This window comes from Gossypium raimondii, chromosome 7 (genome assembly GCF_025698545.1).
Source record: "Gossypium raimondii isolate GPD5lz chromosome 7, ASM2569854v1, whole genome shotgun sequence".
In the NCBI taxonomy this organism is placed as follows: domain Eukaryota; kingdom Viridiplantae; phylum Streptophyta; class Magnoliopsida; order Malvales; family Malvaceae; genus Gossypium; species Gossypium raimondii.
The window spans coordinates 27,474,578-27,481,761 of NC_068571.1; the positions used below are offsets into that span (position 1 = coordinate 27,474,578).

Consider the following 7,184-nt stretch of genomic DNA (forward strand, 5'->3'; position numbering starts at 1 on the left):
GCTTCATTAATAGGCTCACGCTTTGACTTTGATCATTATGAGCTGGTACTAAGATCGAGTCCTAGACAGTAGACCTAATTTTAACAAACTAGAACAAAGAACAATGAAAATGGCGCCTCTTTAGTGAGATTATATGAACAAATGCCCGAACCTAAATATGTTATTGCTATGGGCGTGTACAATTACAGGAGGGATGTCCAAGATCGATTCTTATAGTATTGTTCGGGGTCGATAAGCTAATTCCGTGGATGTCTATTTGCCGGGCTGTCCCCTAAACCCGAGGCGCTTATAGATGCTATAACAAAACTTAAAGAAAATATCTCATGAAATCTATGAAGATTGAATTAGATCTCAACAGGGGATCGGTGTTTTACTACCAATCACAAGTTTTGTCTTGTACGTAGTACTCGTATTTGAAATTATAATCAAGGATTGCTCTATCAACCTCCATCTACTTGAGATTCCTCCCAAACATTTTTCAACTACAAGGGTTCACTATCTTCCCACTAATTAGTGAATTAGGTAGGATTTTTTACAAAACAAACAACGAATTAATCTTCATAAATTGATTTCATCATAAATGCAAAATATTTATCTTAGAAAATGACAAATAAAAAGAAAAGTACGGAGAGATAAAAGATGCAGGATCGTTTATCCGCTTGGCTAGTCAAACACGGGCTAGTTCATAGATCTTTGGGCTTCGATTACCAAGGATAGAGACTTTACAAATAAAGCCTAAGGATTGGCATTCCATTGCTGTTATTTTATATGTACATGGTTACAATTATCTACGTTCCCAATGTGCCTATGATGTAGCACCAGACGGATTGTTAGCCAGTGTGTATCATCTTACGAGAATAGAGTATGGTGGAGATCAACCGGAAGAGGTATGTATAAAAGTATTTGCTCCAAGGAGTAACCCTAGAATTCCGTCTGTTTTTTGGGTTTGGAAAAGTTCAGATTTTTAAGAACGAGAATCTTATGACATGTTAGGAATCTCTTATGAAAATCATCCACGGCTGAAACGTATCTTAATGCCCGAAAGTTGGATAGGGTGGCCTTTACGTAAGGATTACATTGCCCCTAATTTTTATGAAATACAAGATGCTCATTGAATGATAAGAAACTAATTACAACTTCGAATATTCAAGGAATATTTGTACATTTTCTTCTAGCTCAAACAGAGGAATTGAGGTTTCATTTGTATACTTATGGATAGGCTAATAAATAAAAAGAAATAAAAGACAATACATCATTGAGATTCTCGATTTTGGAAGAGACTTTTTTATTTATTTTATTTCGGACGAGCCGAGACAATAGGATGAACAACAAGGGTTCTGCATCGTGAACTTTGTATCGCAGACATCACTTAGATGAACTCTAGAGAGTCGCATAGGAGGAATGAAGAAATGGAATATGAAAGAGAATACAAAGAAATAAATGAAAGGGATCGGCTTCTATTTGTATCAGTAGTGAGATGAGTCTTGGTTATTTCTATCCTTGAACTCCTCTAGACCCGTCTTTTGTTGGGCCTTTCAACCAACTATTTTAATCTTTTAATTAAATATGTATGAAGTATTACCATTCTTTTGAATGTGAGAAGCCGCAGTGTGAACAAATAAAATGAAGAGGAAAGATAAGCAAATTTTGTCTTTTACTACATTATAATAGACACATTAGAATAGACTCTTTGCTCATTTTAAAAGAGAAAAAATACAAAATAAAATAAATAAAGAAAGGGTTTACTCTCGATACCTATCTAGATAAGTATTTATTATGTCGATCCATATCAATTAATTTGTAGAGTAGATACTCATACAAATTAATCATATGCCAGAACTGATTTGAACCGGTGACACGAGGATTTTCATCCTCTGCTCTACCAACTGAGCTATCCCGACCATTACCGACGCATTATCCTCATAATACTAGATAACTTAGGTCTATGTCAATTAAAAATGAAAACAAAAAAAAATGAAAAACTATTAAATTAAAAGTCTCGAACAGGAATTTCTTGGATCTTCAAAAGGAAGACTTTGTAAATTTCCATATGAGTAATCATATGGATTATGAATCATTCAAATCAAATAGGTATTCCTTGCTCAAGAGATTTCTACGTATATCATATATATATCACAATATATCACACTATATCACAAGACTTGTAATAAGAGAACAAAATTCTGCTATGCTCGGATACGCTTGTAAAACGGCAAAGAATAGGATGAATGAGAAATATAAGGAACTTTGAACCACTAACAAAAAGGGTAGGATAAAATAAATAGACAGCAAACGGGCTTTTTGGGACTTTTTACCAACATGATTTTCTCCACTATTTTAAAACCCCAGACACTAAATACATGAACCAATAATTTAATTAAAATTGTTTAACTTTCTAGTGGAGAAAATCAATTTTCTCTATAACATAAGAAACCAAAATTGAGTTTTCAAAAATTCAAAATTTATTTGGGAATCAATTTTACTAAATTTTGACACAGTTACTACTTTGAAGAATGATATATTTTAGTTTAGCTCATACTCTCTATTTATAGAGAAAAAAAATTCTAGTTGAACAAGAAAAAGTAAATAATAATATTTAAATAGAAAATACACATATGTGGTGGGCGGCGACAACCCTCTCCAGGACTAGGGTTTGTCGCCTATCACCCCCTAGATGAGCTATTGGGTCTGCCTCATGCATTGTGTATAATTATATATGTTATCTGAATTTTTAACCAACTCATATAATTTATCCAACTCAATAACCAATTTTCTATTCCCATAATATTATTTATTTTAATTAATTAATGACAACTTTACCATACTAGAATCTATGAGTAAATAAATTTAATTGTCTCGATTAATAAAACTACAATGACTAATTAATTTAATATAAACTTCGAACTTCAATTATTTAATTACAATCAATTAAATAATAATTTGAAGAAATTAATTTAATCTCTTAAGTCATCTCTTGCTTATAGAGAGAAAATGCATTCACAACGAATAGTGATATATGTGATCTATTTGTTTAACTCATCGCTTTTATTTATTCAATGTATCGGTTCTAATGCAATCCAAAAAGAATGTGTCAGATAACTAAGAGATCGATTGAACATATATAATTAGGGTTCATATAATTTGTAATTAAGTTTCGGTTCTTCGCATATTAATTACAATATTATTTAGTCAATATACTAGCTTTCAGCTCTATTATCAATTGAACTTAGGCTTTTGATACATCAATTATACTATTCACGCATACATAGTTGTTGTGAAATTAATTGATGATGTGCAAGTATACACAGTCGTCAACAAGTAATAAACTAGTGAGTAAGAGTATTGTATCAACAAAGACTGTATAGGCAAATATTGTAAAATTTCAATTGGCAAGTTAGTGATTAAAAAATAGATAAAGGGTGAAGTACGATTTAACTAATTAACAAAAATAATGACTAAATATGCAAATAAAAATAAAAATGCAAATGTAAAATGAAGCAGCAAATCTCAAGGTTTAACAAATGACATTAATGAGCTAGAATAATTACACTCCTTAATTTAAGTTATTCACAACAATGTTTAATAAATGTTCCAGAAAAGTCCATGGCAACTGAATTATTTATTAACTTAGAATCTTTATGGCAACTGAATTATTTATTAACTTAGAATCTTTAGTCATAAGCTTCGTCTAAGTCGTATGTTTATCTATTAGTCACTATACATATGTCTATGTCATATTTAACTAAATATTATATTATATAGCATCATTCCTTAAAAATTCTGCGACGTAACAGTGATATGTCTATATTGAAATAATTTAATCACATTAATTTGACCTAATTTCATATTAAATGATCAAACATGCACCATCCAAATATTGTGTCCATTAATTACTATTCGGTTCTGATTAAATAACTAGTTCAAGTGCAATCAAACATTTATTATGCATGAGCAACATGTCTATGATTTTATTTGGATGAATAATCAATTGAGGCACAGAACATTAAAAACACGTTATGAACAATATAAATCAAGAATGTGCAATCATTCTAGCATAAACAAGGCTAAGTCATCATTATTAAATCAAAAGCAATAGAATACATTGCAATCATGTTTTTCAATTATAACAAAAATAAATATCAAAGGAAAGAAAAAATTCCAAGTAGAATCTGGTGGTTCTCCGTGACCCTGCTCGTGGTTGGTTCTTTTTTTTTTTCTCTTTTTCTTCGGTGCAAATTAGTACTTAGGTGGTCGGCCTTGAGAGCTTTAACACTCTAAAATTGCTTACTCAACTTTCTCTCAAATGTAGAGAGAATGCAAAAATGAAAATGAAGGATGAAAGGGTGAAATGAATGAATGAGGGATGATGGATGATCAAGTGATGATTGAATGAGAAAATGTTGGTTGTATTTATACTTGAAGGCTCTAACTGTCCCTTGCTAGTTTTAGCGAGGAAATCCCTTAATTTTCTCCCTAAGATGGTTGACCTTTGTATTGTGGAGAAGGTGACAGCATGTTTCCTTATTTTAAGGAAGGTAGGTGGAGAATGAGTCTTTGGTACCATTTTACCCTTGAGTGGACAGTTGGGCTTCTCTAGGTGGATTTGCTGGACCTCTACGTTTGCTGAGCTATTTTATTCTGGGTTGAATTGCCTCTTTGAAGCCCAAGGCAATTGGACTGAGACACCCAAAAAGCTATAAATTTCATATTGAGTTCTCAAGAATATAAAAGTACTAAATTTAGCATAAATTTAATTAAATTGTTACGCTTTCATATTATAATTTAAATTGGAGAGGCTACAAGATTGTCCAATCAAATTGAAAAATGCAGCTGACAATATGAGTCAAGCCACATATAGTTTGACTCCTGCTATGGATCCATATGATATTCTACAAGTAGTCAAAGTGCTTGATAGCATGATAGAAGAAGTTTCTGAAGCTAGTCTGCTATACTTTTTCTCACTGAAATTATTACTCAATAAGGAAAAGCGAATTATGTTTTTATTAATTAGTCCCAAGTTTAGAGCTTTGTGGCTTAAGACAAAAATGAAGGAGAGTTGAAAATTTTCTAGTCTTCTAGAGTCTTGAGATATCTACTATGTGACTAAACAACAATGCTAAACTAGTTTTATCAATAGTTGTTTATGTTTAGTTTTTGGATATTGAATTTATGTTCTACTTATTTATGTGTAATCTAGTTTTATCAATAGTTTTTCATATTTGATTTTGGATATAAAATTTGTTCACATGTGATGAGTATGATTGACAATTCCAGCGGTGATGAAAGTGATGATGAAAGGGAAAAGAAAGAGATTTTACAACACATGGAATGTTTTAACCGGTTATTTGTTGTTGCATCTTCTTTTGTGCAATTACATTATGAGAAGTATATACTGAAGCAACCATGCATGGATTCAAAACAGTTAGGTGAGACATGGATTCGAGAGATCCTTGACGGTCATGAATCACATTGTATGATTAATTTTAGTGTGTCAAAAATTGTATTCACAAGTTTGTTGAGATTTTTGGGGACAAGATACAATTTTCAAGACACATATCTTCTCGTGAAATGTTGAGAATTTTTTTATACATCTTAGGCACCAATGCAAACGTTTCCCAATGTTGAGAAATATTCAAAGGTCTGGAGCAACAATAAGTCGATACTTTGCAATTGTGCTTGAGAAAGTTTCAAGGATAACCATTGATCTCATTGCACTCGATGATCTTTTTTTAGCTCAATACTCGAACAAATACATAATGATTCTAAATATATGTCGTATTTTAAGGTTGAAATTAAAAATTATATTATTATATTTTAATATTTTTTGTCGATTAAAAAAATGCATGAGACTAATATGATTAGTTGTTCAGGATTGCATAAGTGCAATTGATGGTATTCATATTGCCGATATTCTTCCACCAAATGAACAAATTCCCTACATTAGAAGAAAAGGTGTCCCGACTCATAATGTTATGGTAGTATGTTATTTTAATATGTGTTCACCTTTGTTATGACTGGATGGGAAGGATCTGCGCATGATAATAGAATATTTCTTGATGTAATTCAAGATCCAAAATAAAAATTTTCTCACTCACCAAATGGCAAGATATTTCATTTATTTCTTCTTCTTTTAAATAATAAAGTATAAGTTCTTTAATTGATAATTAAAAAAAAAAAACAACTCTTGAATTAATTGTTTGTTATATTATGACATGTAGGAAAATATTATCTTGTTGATTCTAGATATCCTTAAATGAAATATTATCTTGGACCATATAGAGGACAGTGATATCATTTACCTGACTTTCATTGAGATAGACCTATATATGGTAAATAAGAGATATTCAATCATTCGCATTCATCATTACGTAGTGTGATTGAACGAACTTTTGGTGTTTAGAATAAAAAAATGGGTTATTTTAAGGGATATGTCAAGTTATAGTTTTGAAAAGCAAACGATGATCGTTGTTGCTACAATGGCGATACACAAATTTATCCGAGAACATGTCCATCAAAATGATGTAGATTTTATGGAATACGAAAATATTAATAGGGCATATGAGAATATTATTGATCTAGAATCTGTGCATGATGGAGAAAATGATGATGATGATGATGGTTGTGGTGAATCAAACAATTCAAGTGGTTTTGAAATGGAATTAACAAGGGATGCTATAGCTTCCGATTTAATGAATTCCCTTTAAATTGCAAATGCTAATGTAAAATTTTTAGTATATATATATTTGGTATATAAATATTACCTTTTTGAAACTTTAATTCAAATAATATAATATTTTAATTTGTTAGGTTTATGTTCTTTATGTTATGTTAACATTTAATATGGGTTATATATTCAAATTACATTTTAAAATAAAATAATACAAATGTGTTAATATCTAATTATAAATATTTAATGGTTATATTTAAATATTTAAAATATAGTTTATATATTCTAATTAAATTTCATAAATAATTAATATTAATTGTTTAAAAATATTTAAAATTTATATTTCATATATTAAAATACTAACAAGAAGTTATAATAAATTATTTTTATATTCTTACTAAAATATCATAAGATTAACTAAATTGAACTTTATTTAAATTTATATTTGTTACTTTATAATATCATGTTTAAAATTAATATTTTAATTCTTAAAATATATTTTGTTAAATCTTAAACC

At 29.9% G+C, this 7,184-nt stretch overlaps 1 pseudogene; it reads left to right on the forward strand.

Annotated features, from left to right (window-relative positions):
• Positions 1 to 639: 639 nt before the first annotated feature.
• Positions 640 to 1,353, forward strand: LOC128042590 (NAD(P)H-quinone oxidoreductase subunit J, chloroplastic-like; annotated as a pseudogene).
• The last annotated feature ends 5,831 nt before the right edge of the window (positions 1,354 to 7,184 follow it).